Below are 18,498 nucleotides of genomic sequence, written 5' to 3' on the forward strand. Positions count from 1 at the left end.
ATTTTTCCTTGGCATTTTAATGTGGTTTAAGTTTATGTCTAGTAATGCTTCTCTGCCATCCCCAGAGGAAGCGGCTACCTATGCCAGCATATCAGCAGTTCAGCTCCCAGTTGGATCAAAACGTTGGCAGGGGAGCATTCGCATTGGTCAAGGTCGACACAGGGTTTTAGCATCATGTTATTGTACCTGGCGCAGATGAGCTGTGGTGTTGCCATTATTTGACTGTATCACAGACAGACCGCCATCTTCTTTCCCATCCTCCCTACCACCCTGTCCCTGCCCACTCTTTTGTTCCCTTGTTCAGTTACGTGGCCTTCCAGACGTCCTCAGTGTGTCCCGTTCTCTTAACCTCGCTCTGAACCCCAGGGATTGCTTTACAACTTAATGTAACTGTCGCCTTCTCTGATAGAGATTTGCCTGTAGCTTTATCTTCACCTTTGTATCCTGTCCTCTCTTTTCCTTGCTGCGTGACTGCAGCTTTTATTTGATACATTTATGCAAATCGCCCATAGTGCAACTAAATGTTGGCTTAATGGCTCTTTTCTTCATTTTAAGGCTTGCTGATCCATTAAGTGAAGTGACAGTGTCTGACTACGGTATTGCAGATGGTGTTCATCTACCCTTTTGAATGAACTTTTCAGGTTTATTTTTGTTTTGGTAGATGCTAAATGTGTCTCCTTAGAAGCTGCATGACTGATTTTGTACAGGGCAATCTAGGTATTAATTATTAGGAACTGGTAATTCAAGTGTACACATTAATAACACACACACATACACACAAACTATCAAAAATGTTGGGACTCTACACAGATTGCTTTTATTTTCACCTTGAAATTGAGATCAGTGCTGTGACCAGTCAAGGAACAAGATTGAGCAAAAGTGTCTCTTTTTTTTTTTTACCAGCCACCAGGAGTGATTTATGGGCCTGCATTTTCCCCCTCATCTCTTAGATTAATGAGTGACTACCGCTCTTGCTCGTGCTCCTCTTTCTTTTTTCTTTTTTTTATCGCAAGGATAAATGTGTTACTCACAGTGTTATCACCCCTCCCCTTCCCTCTCAGCTCCTTTCTTGCCTCCATCATGTATTCAGCTCCCCTCCTAAGATTTATCCTCTCCCTGTAGATTTGCCGTGCCAGGGAGAGAGCTGGCTGTCGGGAGAGAGTTGTTCTCCAGTGCTGTAAAATATCCTCCACTGTCTAGTTCAGTCTGTGTAAATCACTTGGGTAGCGTTGCAGCCAGGCAGGCATGGTTCCTGGCTGGGGCTGGTCCCTGTTGCCTGGCTCAGACGTAAACTGCTCTGACCTATACACTGATCGCTGTGCAGCTGCCTTCTAGGAATTTCTGATTTTCCTTTTGAGTTAGTGTGTGTTTCACTTTCACACAAATAGTTTTTGGCCTCTTTTTGACACTTTTTTTGTCATCATGTTGATACGTATGTTCATCAGTTTACATTGTCTTATTTAAAGCTTCTCACTGTAGATATAATCTATTCATTGTGGCAAAGGTTCACATAGGGTGCAACCACATTTGGTCAGCTGAGTGTTACAGCTGCATCCTGTTGGCTCCTCAGCACTGACCTGAGGCCTGTGGTTTAAGCAACAAATAATGATGTTGTGGCCCAGTTTCCATCCCTATATGAGGTTAAGTAAGACAGTTTGACAACATTGCGGTTAATTTTGAGGCTTTGACCAATGATTTTTTTCAATTTTTTTCAATTTTTTTCATTTTACTAAATAGAATGTCATAAAAACAGTGAAAACCCCAAAGTTACTTTATTTACTTGAATATAAGAACAGAAAAAAACATAAAATAATCATTTCAGCACTAGTTAGCTTGGAGAAAAAAAGTTATCTGTTAATTTACCAACTTTCTCTAGTAATCAATGAAAAATTTTAGCATAATTTCAGAAAATATTGGTTAATATTTGCTCATGCCCAAGGTGATGGATCCATATATCGAGTTTTGTCCAACTAAACTCAAAACATTCAGTTGTTCATAAATATGTAGTTTTTTTCTTAAACAACTTAATCAAGTAACTAATTACGTGATAATAGATTATGTTAGCTGTCTAATTGAGCTTTATTGACTTGACTATTCTTCATAGATAATTAAATGATGAATTAAATAACTGAGAAAATAATCAGCAAGATAATCAATACTGGGGGAAAAAAAAGGTTCATCTTAAACCACAACACATTTCACTGGAAAAGATCTAGTGAGATGATCCTTTTCAAAAGCCATTGTGAATGGTGCACATTCCCAAAATGAGTGTGTGTGTGTGTGTGTGTGTGTGTGTGTGTGTGTGTGTGTGTGTGTGTGTGTGTGTGTGTGTGTGGGCTGCACTGAGGCCAGACCTCGTTGTGTTGTGTTTTTTCCTTACTGGAAGTGGGAGCTATATTTGGCTCTGTTTGCCTGGAAAGTACCTGTCTATGTCCTTCCTTTGTGCTTAATGCAGAATGATGGCACCTGCAGAAGATTATCCCTTCTGAGCAGACTGTCAGTGTGGCCCTATTATCTTTCTGCTGATGACAGAGGCAGCATTGGTTCTTCTGTCTGTCAAGCAGCCATTGTTTCGGGGTAAATGGGGAATTGTTTGTTTGCTGATGTTGACAGAGAGTTGTGTGTTCCAATAAGAATGGAGCAAATGTAGTTGTTTAGCTCATAAGCAGTTGTTGCCTTAATCCATAACACTACAATAGTACGACAGGTTGATAATAGCTACTTCAAGTATTTTTGAGTAAATCTTTGTGAACATAGTGAAGCTTTTAGCTCCCAAAGAGCCAGGTATTTCCCCCAGCAGCTGGTAGAGACCAGAAACAGAGGTAGAAGAGAGTGAATATCCAATTTAGATTTGCCAGGTGAACAGGCTCCAAATTAATGCTAATGTTGCTCTAATTGCTGGATCGCTTCCCCAACTGTGGGATCTCTTCTAGCTTTTTGAGAGTCTTCCTGTTTTGTATATGTCTTGCCTCTTCTTTCCTGCTGTGAATATTCCAGGTTGTTAAGTTGAATGAATTGAAAATATAAGAGGCAACCCAAATGAACACTATATAGCTCCACTTTGGTGATCTAAAGAAACCTTTCACTAATTTGAGCCTCTGACAGCTCTTTCATAAAATTGATCGGTCCCTTTGTATTATACTCATTATGTGAAGGGTTCTCAGTAACCATCTGCCTTGAGGTAAGGCGTGTTCTCAGATTCAGTTTGAAATTGTGAGCGTGACCTTTTCCAACTTAACTGCTGAGCGAAGCTGTGCCGGGCACCTGCGTACAGTATATCCCATCTCGCCCTGCTCTCTCCTCTCTTTGCCCTGTGGGAGATTTCTAATTAAGCAAGACTGGATAATCTCCTTGGCTAAAGTGATTAATGTTGGTAATTCTCCATCATCATATCTTCCCACACTGGCCTGGTGTTATCCAACTCCCCCCCAAACATCAGCGGCTTGCCAGCCAGCTGTTTTTATCTCAGCGAAGGATATCGATTGCCTATAATGAGGTTGTCATGGCTGTGTTTATTAATGATGAGGCATCAAGAATGATTTTCATGTCATATGGATATCAAACAGAATCAGCCAAGGCCATTATTTTGTTAGCTATAAAACGGGGGATAATTTGTATTCTGGTCCATGATATTAATTTGTCCCGATTCCTTGTCCACCTTTAAGCCTTCAGAACAATAATTGATTAGCTACATTAGGATTGATTTGAGCACAGAGCTGAACTTAGCTGCAAATACTCCTGATGATGAATGTTCTGTGTCCCTTCACTCTGGCCCTATTACTTCATGCTCTGCAGCAGGTATTAGTTATCGGGAGAGCCATTTGTGCTTTTGGGAGACTCACATGCGCACACACATATTCGCTTTCACACATCCCTGCCTCTGCACTGTGAAGGCTATTCCACAGGGATGCAAGTCACTCTGCAAAGTGTACAGCATTTGCCTGAGGCTCAGTGGAGACTTACTTATAATGGCTGCTACCTGTGACCTTGACCACGATAAATGAGGCTGATTTTGAGGTTGTTCTTAAAGAGGCAGGTATAGAGAAATGCAAGCAAGAGACAACTCGACAAGTAGATGAAGTGCATTGACCTGTGGTCTGGTTCTACCATCTTAGACTCAGTTTTGCAGCAGCTTAGCCTAAACACCACTACTTTAAGCTTACCATGTAACTGGACCTCAGTGTTGAGCTTTAGTATGAACCACAAGCAGAGAAAGATAAGCTGTGCACATTTAAGCCTCTGGATTTCACACCTTAAGTGCTGTGTGTGTGTGTGTGTGTGTGTGTGTGTGTGTGTGTGTGTGTGTGTGTGTGTGTGTGTGTGTGTGTGCTCCTTCTACACACTGCTGCACTTGACAAAAAGGTAAACGCTTTGGCTTTTTCACCCTAATATATACACAGCTGTCTTCTCCCCTTGCCAGCAATCAAATACCTGGCATAATTTTCGTCTAGACTCTTGAGTCCAAATCAGTATGCACACACAGCATTCAGAACTACTGTAGAGAGATGGGGGGGGTCCATGGTGAAGTGGGATGCTCTGAGTGGAGTGGCTTACTGTGAGTAGGGGTTAAGGAGGGGTAGACATATAGAGCTAGTGTGGTTGGGCTGAGGTGGCCTCTGTTGGGATGGATTATAAAAACAGTGGTAAATAGATCTCGATCCTGATTACTATTACACAGCATATTGCATTCAGTAGTGGCCCTTTCAGCTGAAGTTTGGGAGGGGGGATGTGACTCCTCAAAGGCTGCCAGGCAGGAGACTCTAAGCTGCTGTATTGTATTGCATTGACCGAGCCCTGCCTGGAACACCTTGGCTCTGCATGGTAGATTACAGCTCTGCCAAGAGAGTAATGGCATAATACATCACGCTGCATTGTTCAGTATCACCCTGGATTACGGATCATAGTTCAGCACAGCATGGCACTGCAGCCTGCAGCAACACTATCTCACCATTTTTCCATCTTTGGCCTTTTCATACTGAGCAAGACTGCAGAGCTTTAGCATCCAGTGTCATGCTCTGCAAACATGGGGCCATTGTGGCAAGGTTATTGAAGGTCTACGATGTGGTGATTAGCTGAATTTTATAGCTGCAGTCATTTAGGCTATCCGCCGTGTTACACTGTTACTCAGCAGGACTGCACTACCTGCATTTGTTCAGGAGGACTGTGCAGAAAAGGGAATTGCTTGCTGCTTCTACCCAGCAAGCAATAAAAGATTTGTACTCAAGGGGTGTAATGAGTTTCTGGATCAAAAGCAGAAAGTATATTATTCCAAAGAGCTGCAAATAATCTTATCTGCATGGCTCAGTGAGCTTTATATTGAACTCATGCTCTTGGTGATTTTGCTCTGAACATCCATGTATCCTGTTGTGCTCCACTTAATCCTGACAAGTGTCAGAGGACCCTGCAGACCCCTCTACCCTCCTATAGGGGACAGCTGTCCTATTGTCTCAATGCTGAAGTGTCCTGCCTCTATCTAGTCTGACAGAAATGACCCAGGGCGAGGTGGCTGAGAGAGCCCGATATCAGCGCCACCACTGTCTATCTGATAAAGAGCCCCACATGCAAGCGGCTGACACAGCTGAGCCTGTAGAACAAACATAGGACATGTAGAATGTGGAGAATAACATGCTTCACAACATGTTGTCTAGTAAACACTTTTCACTTCGCTCAGTCTCTTGCCGTCTTAATTTAATCCAGTTTAAGGCACGGACATAAATCAATACTAGTGGAAATGCAAACAAAGGATAATGTTCAGGTGTCATGATTATGAGTAGGGAGGGGGACAATAGTCTGATTACCATTTTTAGGATGGAAGTTTTTAAAGCTGCTTGCAGATAGTGTTTGATAAAGCCACCAGCACAGTGTCATGACCAGATGTCATTGTGATATTGTAGGGATGAGTTTTTTGATATTGCAGTAAATGTATACTCTTGACTTTCCCAGGTTTTTTTTTTTTTTATGTGATGAATGAATGAATAAAATGTTTAAAGTGAAAATGTTTTCTGACCTTTTTAGACCATTTTAGCTGAGTGAAAGAACACATTCTCCTTTGTGTCAATATATTATGAGAGCAGCTACAAACACATAGACGGCAGACACTGTATTCCATTAAATATCCCAGAAAGCCACGACAGTGAGTCAGATTGCACAATACCAGAAACCCGGAACTGGCTCATCTGAATAGAATGCGGCCATCGTTAATCTTATTAATTTCACCTGTGCTTTTCCTGGTTTGACGCCTGTGCTGTGAAAAGAGTCTGATCTATTTTAACTTGGAGCTGAAACAGTTTGTCATGTATATGTGGTAAGTATATTATGGATTTAAAAATGTGAATGTTTGGATCACATGATTTGTAGTTGACCAATACCTGCTAAGACCCACATAAATCTTTTAGAGCACACACCTGTTGCCAATCATTTAATGAGCGAAGCTGTGATGCTAATCTAATTATGTACAATTTTTTATATTTTCTAAACGTCCCTTGTGTGTGCTCCCAACGTATGCTTGTTGCTCCACAATTTGTCAAGTAGTCAATTAGTTGATTGACAGATTCCAAGTATGATATTGATTATTGATTGATTATTTAAGTCATTTATGAAGCAAAAATTTATATTTCTTGCATGAACATGAAGATTCTGAGGTTACAGCTGCTCTAATGTGAGAATTTCCTAATTTTCTCTGTTTTGGATTTGTGTAAATTGTGTCGCTTTGGGTGGTTGGCCTGACAAAGCAAGAGAAATCATCTTGGACTCTATCAAAACCTTGTCATTCAAATTTTTCAACAAAATAATCATAACATATATTGATAATTAAATCAGTCAATGGTTTCTACCCCTGTTGATATTGTATCAAAATATTCGATTTATTACATTTTGTTAAAAAAGTAAAATGGAGACTCAACCAAGACTTTAACACACCCTTTTCAACCTTAATGTCACCCTATGAACTGTGCATTTATACCAGGAAACAGGAGAGTAATGTGCTTTGACTCGACATTTTGAACTGCAGGTTTAATGCAGGTAAGCTAAAGTAGTGCAGCCATGCATTGGTCTGTTGTGCGGAGGCAGTCGCTGTAATGTTTCTTATCTCAAACATGTACAGTTCAGAGTTTTTTTTCTAGTATTTGCATTCATGTTTATAAGGCTCCTGAATAGAGAAGGTATGCAAACATGATTACCAGTAGAATTGGACCCCTTTCTTTACCACAGGGGACAAAACATCTAATTTACAGTGTCAGCGATACAGTTCAATCATGCTATCTTGATGCTCTTTAGCATAATGTTTATAAAGGCATCTTCTTGCTGCTCTCTCATTGACTACATGCAGCAGGCCAATCTGTTACAAAACACCGTAGGAGTTTTCACATACATATGCAAATGTGCTGAGAAGATTGTGCTTGTGTGTCTCCCTGCGAACTTAACTTTCCCTCCTGCAGACTGAGAAAAAGATGATGAGAACCAAAAGAGAAAGTAGAAAAGAGGAAAGGGCATGCAAGAAAAAGGTTATGTAGAGAGAAAATAAACAGGTTAATACAGAGTGAGACAGAAAGATGAATAGAGTTTACTCTTAAGGTTCATCTTGTTCAGGGTTTTTATGTGGCTCTAACTGGCTTGCAGTCATAACACCAGCCTCAGCACAACACATGGGATAGGCTTCCCATCTGTAGCCACACACACACACACACACACACACACACACACACACACACACACACACACACACACACACACACACACACTTACTCCAGCGCTGTACCCTGGGCCAGCCAAGACTAATTGCCATGGCAATAACCTATTGTAAGGGCCGAGGGTCAGCTGGAAACTGGAGGCTCTCTTTAGATGGAAGGACTGGTGCTCTGACTGGGAGAACGAGCCCAAACTGACTTTATTCAGCTGAAGCTCTGTGCTTTAGTATTGTGTTGAAGGCCGAGCGAATGCCTGTTTTTGAGTGAGCCCAGCAAGAATGAGCCGAACACGTGCAGTGATTCTTCGCTGCCGCCGCTTGAAAGGCCGCCTACACGGATACAAAGTGCACACTTTATGACTGGAAAAGATTTGTAAACCTTGAAAAAGTGGAAGAAATGCAAAAGCATCTTTGTGTGTCTCCCTCCTGCTGTTGCTCTCTCACTGTATATTTGGTACGTCATTTAGATCTGTGTTAGCACAGTGTGAGTTGAGCTGTGCGTGTGGCTAAGCTAGCTCTCCCCGCAGCCGTGCTGATGCTCGGGTGATACATGGCTATCATGAGTCATTGATGCATCCTAAGCTTTTCTCCTTTGTGATCAAGGGTACAGAAAATGCCAGCACTCCTCTCTAACAGACACACACTAGCCTTTAGTGGCACTGATGGATGGAGCTCACTCTTCAGGTGACACTCGCAATAACCCTCCCCATCCACCCTCCTATACACACACAAACACACTTTCTGCGCTTTGCATTTGGCACACTAAATATAAACACCCACACACGCAGCCACACCCTGCCCGTGTTTGTGGGCTGTAGTGACTCGTTAGTGTGCACAGCAGGAACGTGTGTGTGATAAATGGCTGTGTGAATTATGAATGAGGGAAGATGACGGGGAGCCAGTCCACCATGAAGCCTGCTACTGCACTCAGCCAGCACGAACTGACTGTACATGTCTTGAGTGTGTAGGTAACCTAAAATGAAAGTGTGTTTTCCCCTATGAATACTTTTGTGCATATTTTTGTATTTTATTATTAGCAGGGCAGGCTGGGAAATTCATTTTATATGTATGTAAGGCCAGTTTTAGCTCTCTCCTGTTTGAGGAGGAGGAAGCATCTATGTTGAAATGCTGGTCTCACACCCTTCCTGTGTTGCTCTGCTTTTCATACAGTAGACTACAGAAAGACTATTAGGCAATTTTCTTCACTTTCCCTCTGGCCCTCCCTTCTTTATGCCTCCGCTCCGGCTGCAGCCGTGCCCGCAGGCAGTCTGTTTTCAGATTGTCTGTAGGGGTGTCCCATTTTCATGAACGCAATATCTCAGGGACAGCTTGAGGGAATTTTAAGCTCCTGTCCCATTCTTGTGGATGCGATGTATCAGGAATGCCTGGAGGGAATTTCATTCTGGCACAAACACCCACTTGGACTCAAGGTGAACTGATTAGAGTTTGGGGGTGAAAGGTGAAAGGTCAAGTCTTACACATATAATATGAGTGTGGATAGATAAAGATGTAAACCTGTCTCTTATACACATCTAAACTAGAATTACCGCCTCATGTTTGTCTTATGTGGCATATACTTGTCTATACAATCCTCCTTCTCTCTTTCATTTCTCATTATTTTTTAATGTTGTTTAACTGTTCAGATAAAAACTAATACGAAGACATTTGGACTCTGGTAACTGGTGAGCAGCGCTTATTGTTTTCGCAGCTGTTTGACCCAGTAATAGGTGTATTAATCAAAAAAATAATATTTTCCTTATTGGCAAAAAATTCCTTAAAAAATGTGTTACTCCATTTCATCATGCTTATTGACTGAAGACATAAATCTTTAAAGACAGGTCACAAAGTGTTTTAGTTTTTAAAAAGGTCATTTCTCAAAACAACTGGGCACCATAGCTTTTAGCGAACACTGCTCTAACTGGAGTAAATATTGCTTTTGTTTTATTTTCAGCTGCTGATTAATACACATTCGGTGAGTATTTACAGCACTAGCACTGTGTATGTAGGACTGACTCAGAATAAGCTACAGGACTCAGGTTCATGGCACGTGTCACCGCTGTGTGCCACCACCGCGTGGCACACTGATGTGTTTTTAATAGTTAGTGGATGGTCTGTAGCACAGAGGAATAAAACATCAGGCTTTGGCTTCACATGCAGCACGAAAAATTAATTCAATTAGGCTCAAATGTTGGTTTTAATATTTTTGTGGGATTTGGTGACAATAACAAAAATCACCACTGGCCTTTATCCGATTTACAGCCCCAGTATGTATCTGGTGTAGCTGGTGCCTCTCTTGGATGAACTAAGCTCCCTGCCTCAGGCTCAGCTCCCTCCATTGGCTTCAGTGGACCGCCCTCCTGTGTCCCTCCAGCTGTCACCTGCTTCTCCATTCTCATGCTTTATAGCCTCAGGAATCCCCCATGCTGTCATTCCTAAAGGGTTTTTTCTGATTTACTGCATGTATCTATTCGTGTGTGTGTGTGTGTGTGTGTCTGTGTGTGTGTGCCTGATATATTCCCAACAGAGGTCATTCCCCATCCTTTTATCACTTTCAATCTTTCTCCCTCTGCGTCTCCCCTTCTCTACCACGCTGTTTTTTTTCTGTTTGTGTGTCCTCCATCTTGCTGCTGTCTCATTCTGTAACTGTTGAGTCAGAGTGCTGCCTCTGCTGTTTTTTTTAAATGACACCTTGATCAACAAACATTACGACAATGCTTGTCTTAACGGTCTGCATATCAGATTGTTTCTGGCCCTTGTTTCCTTGCTTGACCATGAAATTTAATGAATCTGTCAATTCCGCTTTTGAAGTGGATGCAGGTCAACAGTGTAAACAAGCATCAGCAGTATTCAGACCCTGTCACTTTTTTTTTTCCCCACATTTTCTTATGTTGCATCCTTATGTTTTTTTTACCTCATCAGTGTACACTCATCATTCCATAATGAATTTCTAATTTCTTTTCAAATTTCTTACAAAGGAAAAACTGAAATATCAGCAGATGGATGCGTGTCCTCAGTGAAAGACACATGATGTGTGTCATAAGGTGCGTCTTTAGCTGCTTTTTCCCCTAAAAGAGCGTCTTGTCTAGAGGGAACCAGGCACCTGAACCAATACCATCTCAACGGTGAAGCATGGTGGTGGCAGCATCATGCTGTGGAGGTGTTTTTCAGCGCAGGGACAGGGAGACCGGTCAGGGTTGAGGTAAAGCTGAACGGAGCAAAGACGAGATATGCTTAATGAAAACCTGTTCCAGAGCAGCCAGGACCTCAGAATGGGCAGAAGATTCACCTTTCAACAGGGCAATGACTAAGCACACAGCCAAGAAAACGCAGGAGAGGCTCAGGCACAACTCTGTGAATGTCCTCGAGTAGCCCGGCCAGAGCTCTGACTCGAACCCAGTCTAACATCTCTGCAGAGACCTGAAAATGGCTGTCCACCAACGGTCCCCATCCAACCTGACAGAGCTTGAGAGGATCTGCAGAAAATAATGCTTGTAGTTACCGACCTCATTTACTCCTGCTGTATCACTCCTCAGGGAGTGGCACAGCGCTCAGCAGAAGATCCAGCACATTTACACCATCAGCCCCCAGTGAAGTTTCCATTACGCAAAATGTTGAGTAAGCAAAGTCTGTGGTATTAGAGCAGAAGGCGAGATGAGAGAGAGGTGGAGCATGAGAGGGAGGGAGATGCTCGTGTCTGTGGTGGCTGTTTGCTTTGATCATTCACCCGGAGCCGCAAACTCAGTCACTGATAATCAATAAAGGAGCATTGCTCATACTTGTGGGTCAATAGTGTCTCAAGTGGAGATAATTCAGTGTTTGAAGCAAGACTGTCACAGTAAATATGTCTTTTAGTTTTGTTTCAACTCCTGACTCCATTTCCTTTTGTTTTATGTCACCATGAAGAGAAGAGTATTGTAAACTCTCTGCTCTCAAAATGTGTTTAATAATCATGGATTTATTCATACAATACCTTTCAGAACCAAGAGTTAAGGTGCTTGAGAGCTACTCTTTTTTTTTTTTTTTGGGTTAAATACAGATTTAGTAATGAACACATTAAATGCGTTAGTTTTCTAAAACTAAGTACAGAAAGAGAAGGCAGAGAACCCCAAGGTCAAGAGCGACAAGATAAAAAGGGAATTAAATAAGACATCTTACACAAGCCTGCTCATAAAAGTACATTTTTAGATTTAAACAATACATTTTGATGCCCTGGGCAGAGATATCCTGCCCCCACTGCTGTCCAGTGAAAACCATGTATCTCCAAATTTGGTGATTTTGAATTATTCAGGTAAAGGATTAAGTGTTCCTTTTTTGGTTTCTAGAATAGTCTCCTATTCCTTAATCTAAAAAAACATTTCAAACCCCATTGTGTTATCTGTAAAATACATTTTTACAAAGCTAAAAAACAGGGCTGTATTATGTATAGCTCATAAAAATCTAATGTTTAATTTTTGAGACAGTGACATCCTCAAGTCCAGACAGGTTTTTTTTCCTACTCTACCATTTCTGAAATCTTCCAATAAAACAAGTGACAGAGTGAATGTGTTTGTAAAAAAGTTTAAACCTGCAAGTTTAACAGATGTGTTCATATTTCTGCCGCATGGACAGATGTGCTGAATGGCATAAGGTGCCATATGGTCACCATTACGTGAGAGATGAAGGGGGGGGGGTGGTTAGTATTAGTATTCAGAAGAGCATGCATGGAGGAAGAAGGATTTGACGAGAAGAGGAGGAGGGTGTAAAAAAAGATGAGATGGAAAGTGAGTCTGAGCTTTCGGGATGATGTCAGCCGGGGCACTTCTTCGCAGAGTGGAGTCCTTTAAGCCTATGTGGTGGATGAGGTAAACGGATATGGGCTTGGACACAAAGGAAAAGGGAGGATTGTTGGATTTGGGATGGAGAGAGCGAGAGGTGGAGAGAAAGACAGACAGGGAGTCACAGCGAGATTGACAAAAGAGGGAGAAAATACAGGCCACTAAGCAAGGGATGACGGGAGGGTTTAAAGATTTTGGATGGATGTCAACTGTATCTGTTGTTCTGCTAGCAGACCATGGCAGCCTGGGACTGTCAAGGATGGAGGGATCTGACGCACCGAATTCAAAATAAGCTCGAGAGAGTATGAGACGGACACAGCCAAGCGAGAGTTAAAGACTTTGGAGAGATGTCAAGTGTTTCTATTGTCATTTTGAGTGAGCCATGGTGGTGCCGGTTGAAGCCAGGAAAGAACACACAGTCCAAATATGGAACTTTTGTTTTCGTGCCACCCCTGTTTACAGCAGTGGGGGCCAGAGACAGGGGAAGGATATTGACAGATTTTGTTGATTGCAACAGGAAGAGAGAGACATCACTATGGCTTGTTTTGCTGGGACAGTGTGTTTGCGTGTAAGCAGAGAAGTACTCTGACGTAATTCACAGTTTAGAGACGTGTTTTTGTACCAAACCCCGAGAGCTAATGTGCTGAGAAAGCCCAGGTGGCGCGCAACACTTGCTGTTTCTTTTTTGTGAAATTGGGCTTATGCAACTTGGATGGAGAGGTCGCTGTGAGTTATCTGGGGTCTCTGAGTGTTTGAGAAGAACTCTGTTGGTTTAGCAGCACTTCACTGAGTTTGACATGTACATACAGTATTAGGCATGGCTGAGGTTGTATCCGGTCTGTAATACCCTGTTTGTCATATGTCGGTCATGTTTTGTTACTTTACTTACAAAATGAAGCAACTCATTTCTATAGCCTTACCCACTTCAGTAGCATCATGTGGTTTAGCAAGGGCTCCGAAATTGCAAGATGTTTGTGTGTTACATTCTTAATTTGCAGGCAAGGGTCTTCCACTGCAGCGGATCCTGACCTTTTTGGATTGTCCCCCTTTAAAACAATACAGTCATACTTGCAAGCAAACAAGCAAAGCTTTGTGTTGTATAACTTTCTTCCTGCAACCCCTAAAATGTACAATTTTTTGGCCCCTTTGTTGACATCTAGGTTGGGAAACTCTTCTGCACTAGAGGAACTTGAACATGAACACTAGGCAGCAAACAAGTGTAATCAAATGAAAAAGAAGCAGGAACATTTAGACTAATACAGTATTTTGATATGGAAGCTGAAAACAGTTCTTGTAATAAAGTTTGTTATTGCAAAATTGCTTGCTATTTACGTCAGCGTCATTGTTGCTTCATTTTGTGAGTGAAATGTCCTAATGTAAGCAAGATTGTTTGCAATGTTTTTGAAACAGTAGTCTGAGATCTCATTCTTAAGAGTGGAACATTTTTTACCTTGTATTTTAGTTTGAATTTGAGTTTTTAGTTTGACACCGTGAAGCACTCAGGGCAGCCATTCCCAAAGAAGTATTGATGTACTTTGGGGATGGCTGATATGGATAAACATTCTATCAGTGGATATGTAATTTTATATAGCAGCATCAGTCTGTATTATTAGTTGATGAAAATTCAACTTTAAAACCATTTATAGACAAGATAACAAGATGAGAATGTGTTCTTTTTTTCTTTTGGCTGGTCCAGTGAATGAGATACAAAAATGAAGGTACTTCATCACATTGATGCTAAAATGTTGTAAACAAAATATTTCTGTAGAGCATAAAACAAAGGCCTAATACAGCTAGAGATGTTCCAAGAATGCCTACTGTGATAGAAATAGTTTCAGAAAATCTCTTCAGGTCGACAGGTTTCTGTTGTTTGATGGTATTGTTATATTTCCCAGCCCTAATCTACTGTAAATGCATCAGAGGCTTACTTTAATAACACACAATGCTTGGCACTGATAAAGTGTGTTGTTGGATGCTAGCCCGGTACATGTGTACACACAGTCTGTAATAAAAAATAACCAGCATTTTGCTCATCGTTCTTGTTTGTGTATGTAGTAAATTAAGCAAAGTGTGAAACATCCTCTCCCATATATTATTCAGAGGACAGAATTTTGTTAGACAGCATGTGAAACAGCATCAGTGTTGATCTCTCTGACAGAGGAGACAGTTTGCCCTAATTTGAGATTGTGAATAATTAGGCCTCACCTTCTTCGATGCCCTTTAATGCCTCAGAAGTAACCTGGGCTCATCTGTAAAGAGGAAGGTCAACATTCACCCTCCCCCACTCCCACCCCGTCCACACACACAGGCTCTCTGCCTCTCCTTTGCTGTCAGAAATGACTGTGTGAGTGCCTCTGTGAATCCTTATGAAAAATGCATATGTGTCTTTCATGTTTTCTGACTGAATGGGTTCACTCACAGACACCACAAACATTTCCATTCTAGCACCACTACCAACCAACGCAAAGACTCATTCTATCCATTGTCTTCTGCTTCTTTCCATGTATTTTTTTTTTCTCTGCTCTAACTGTTCCTAAAATCTCTGCAATCTGTGCAGATTGCCTCTCATCTCTCCCTCCTCTCCTCTGCGAACCGTGCTGCAGTAATAAAGTCCTCTTAAACAGCCTGTCATGCTGGACAGGTTCCCTCCCGTCCCTCCTGCCCTCTTCCACCCCCGACGGGGACAGGATGTACAGTGTATATCCCAGTACAGAGGCGCAGTAGGGCGTAGGAAGGGGGGGACTGGTTGGCAATGCCAACTGGCAGAGAGAGCTGCCCAGCCTAGCAGTGCTACTTTTCTGCACCACCTGCTCCACTGCCCTCCTGCTCCACTACCTGGCCCTGGAAGGCAAAGCTGTCAGTATGGGTAGATCAGGCGCATGATATGTTTGTGTTTGTTTGTTTTTGTTTCTGTGTGTACGCTGATCCAAACATATCTTCCAACTCTCCTTTGCTCTCTGTTGCCATCTGTGTGCTGCTGCTTTTAGTAAACCTCCCTGGGACAGCAGTGTTGGCTGCTCAGTCCCACTTTGGGTGCAAATGGAAGTAGAAAAGGAAAGGTGCTTCCTTTATTTTTCTCATTATTGTGTGCTTTGCTGTACAGAAGGCAGTGTAAGGGTGTGGAGCATCCACACTTTTTGAACCTGGTCATTTGCCCTGGGCCGATGGAGAGTTACTTTTAGAACGTCTGAAATGATCACTGCAGTCATGACGTGTGAGTTGCATCCACACGTTTTGAGTATGTTTGTTTGGCACACCCAGCCTCTGCACCGAGCTACTCTTGGCATCATGGGAGGTTCAGGGACGGTCATTGTCCCAGAAGAGCATGGACGTGCTCTGACGAGGCGCGAGGAAGGGAGCAGCAGAGGATGTATTATTTGTTTGCAAAGAGCTTTTCTCATGTCGCTCTCCTCTGTCCCGAACAAAGGGGCTTGGAGAGGGAGATAATGTGACTGGGCTCTCATGGGGAAAGGTTATCTACTGTTCCCTGTCAGCTGATAGCACAGGACAGTACACTTGAAGTCCCATAATACCCAGAGGCTGCCACTAAGGATGCTCTTCAATTACCCAGGGTCATCAGAGATGGAAAGAGGCCAGCACACGCATGTACCTGTATCACAGATCATCAAACAGATGTGCACAGACTGGCAGATGGATAGTCACACACACAGACACACACGCAAGCACAGCTGGAAAGAAACAAGACACATCAATCGGAACACACAGCATGAAGTTCCCTGACCTTTTTCCCTGCTGCGAGGCCTTTAGAGCACAGCTGTATTCTGATGATGTTGGACCCTGTTGAAGTGGACAGTGGAGCCAGCTGCTGGTCAGACCAGTTAAACCGAGCCGCACTTTACTGCCTGACAACACTGCAATTCCAGCTGCCACGAGGTTGGATCGTAAAGACGAGAGATTTGTCCTCGAATGGCCAGGAACAGGCACACAAACATCTGCACACACTTGAACCCATGTAACCCCTCATACAAACACACACACACACGAACACACACACACACACACACACACACAGATAACATACTGTGCACTTTTTCAAGCCCCCGCAGTCGATTTATCCTGCGCTTCTCTGGCTGTCAGGACTCTGCGGTGTGAGGTGATTCCTTGAAAATAGCTGTCTTACAACAAAATGTGATTGATCGCACATACATCCACATTAACCCGTGGAAAGGATGGCCATGGATTCCTGTCCATAAGCTTGACCCATGTTTCTCTTCCTCGAAATACGGAAATGTCTGAAGTCAAGACAGCAACACAGTTATTTTGCTAGTCAAAATCTAAGTGATGGAGAGGGCAGGCCACAGCTGATCTCGCGTCACCTCCCTGAGCTATCAGCTTGTTATTGTCTCCTTCAGTTTTGAGAGTTTTATTTTTTACTTTTGACCCACTTTTTTCCTGTTGTGTTCACCTCTTGTCCAGGCTTGTGTTTCGCATGTTGTTTTTAATTGTCTGTTATAAGTCTATTTTTTTTAAGTTATTATTCTTTAATCCATTATCAAACATTTTCTGCTCTGCCTTTCATCCATTCGCTCCAGCAATGTGTTCAAAAGCGTATTATCTAGCTTGAAACACTTCATTATCTTTAATAAGCTGTTACAGTATTGGGGAATAGTGGCTGAACGGTCCAGTAATTTCTGTTTAGGTGGATTTGGCTTGGTCCCCGTCATGCAGTTTTAACATTGCTCAGCAGTCACCAATGCTTTTACAGCAGATATCGGATTTGCATTAATCGTGACTCGAAATATATTAATAAATAATACATTATGACTCACATACGATAGTAGTTTTGTGAAACAACGTGACTGTTTCTCTGACTCAAATGCTCACAATCTGGCTTGCAGAAATCTCGGTAAACGGACAAGAAAACAGTCAGACCTATATGCAAATGTCTGCCCACAGTCAGACATCTTTTTGCTGCCTTACCTGCATTATTTAAAGACATCTGTACCTGTGGTGCTTCCCCAAGTTGAGGGGAAGACTAAGAATAAGAGCAAAGAAACAGAGGGGGGGGGGAATAACCTCAATGACCCATGAGCAGAAGTAGAAATCAGTGTATATCATGCTGGGAGGCAGGGAAAGATTTCATTAGCTAACTAATGAAATCAGTCAACTCAGTGTGTGTGCGTTGTGCATGTTTGTGACTCTGGATCCGTCTTTGACGCACAGTCACACTCACGCGTTGTCATTCTCAGAGGCAGTCAAAAGCTCCCCTCAGTTTCCTGTTGCCTCTACTCATCTGCTGTGCCATTCTGCATCACTGGTGCAGGGAATGAGTTCTTTGTTACTGCTGTTTACTGCCTTCATTTCCCATCCCCGAATCCTCATCCACCTGGCAATCGATCCAGCTACAGCGAGGCTGTCCATCTACACCTCCGCTTGCTGTGTGTGTATATGTGTTTGACTGGGTGTGTGGGTGGTTGGAGGGGGTGTTTTTTTTTTTTTTTTTGCAAGCATCTCATAATTGCTCTTGTATTTACATCTGTCTCTTTGTGTGCATGTTATTCTCTTTATTTTTTTTCCTCCTCAGCTACTTATCTTAGTATTTGTCCCATAAGTTTTGTTTGTGAATGTGTATCATTGCGGAAGAGACAGTGTACCCTTGTGTCATACGTGCATGTGTGCGCGCGCGCTTGTGTGTGTGTGTGTGTGTGTGTGTGTGTGTGTGTGTGTCTGTCAGAGAGTGCAGCCCCAGGGTGGCTCAGCAGAGGCAAGGCAGTGGCAGGCCTGTCTGAAGTACTTAGGGCAGACAATGCTCAGAGCCCGAGGCTGTGGCTTCACTGACAGTTGAATTATATGGCTAAGCACACGGTCACAGGCACTTACCTGTGCTACTGACAAACACACGCACACACACAGATACCGGTCACTGTGGTTGTGGCTTGTCACAATACAGTCCTGCAGACAAAGGGTGTAGGAGTCAGTCCTGAACACTTGTTCTACTTATTCTCAGCGAAGTGGACTGAATAGCCTTGTTTTAAGGTG

At 42.6% G+C, this 18,498-nt stretch overlaps 1 protein-coding gene across 1 annotated transcript in view; it reads left to right on the top strand.

The window, feature by feature from the left end:
* The window catches only part of adcy9b (adenylate cyclase 9b), a 33,443-nt gene that overhangs the window by 3,397 nt on the left and 11,548 nt on the right, over nt 1–18,498 (top strand). The gene's annotated exons all lie outside the window — the stretch shown is intronic.

This window comes from Seriola lalandi, unplaced genomic scaffold, assembly GCF_002814215.2.
Source record: "Seriola lalandi dorsalis isolate HSWRI2012SDOR001 ecotype SW California unplaced genomic scaffold, Sedor1 jcf7180002054690, whole genome shotgun sequence".
NCBI classification, from domain to species: Eukaryota; Metazoa; Chordata; class Actinopteri; order Carangiformes; family Carangidae; genus Seriola; species Seriola lalandi.